The sequence below is a fragment of the Heptranchias perlo genome, chromosome 28 (genome assembly GCF_035084215.1).
Source record: "Heptranchias perlo isolate sHepPer1 chromosome 28, sHepPer1.hap1, whole genome shotgun sequence".
Lineage (NCBI taxonomy): Eukaryota > Metazoa > Chordata > Chondrichthyes > Hexanchiformes > Hexanchidae > Heptranchias > Heptranchias perlo.
Window position 1 is genome coordinate 40482800 of NC_090352.1, and position 302 is coordinate 40483101.

Consider the following 302-nt stretch of genomic DNA (forward strand, 5'->3'; position numbering starts at 1 on the left):
CTTCCCCCCCCCCCGTGCCTCTCTCCCCCCCCCTCCCCCCTCGTGCGTCTCTCGCCGCCCCCCCGTGCCTCTCTCTCTCGCCCCCCCCTCGTGCCTCCCCCCCCTCGTGCCCCTCTCCTCCGCCCCCCTCCTCCCCCCCTCTCGTACCCCTCTCCTCCACCCCCTCTCCTCCACCCCCTCTCGTACCCCTCTCCTCCCCCCCCTCTCCTCCCCCCCCTCTCCTCCCCCCCCTCTCGTACCCCTCTCCTTCCCCCCCTCTCGTACCCCTCTCCTCCCCCCCCCTCTGGTACCCCTCTCCTCCA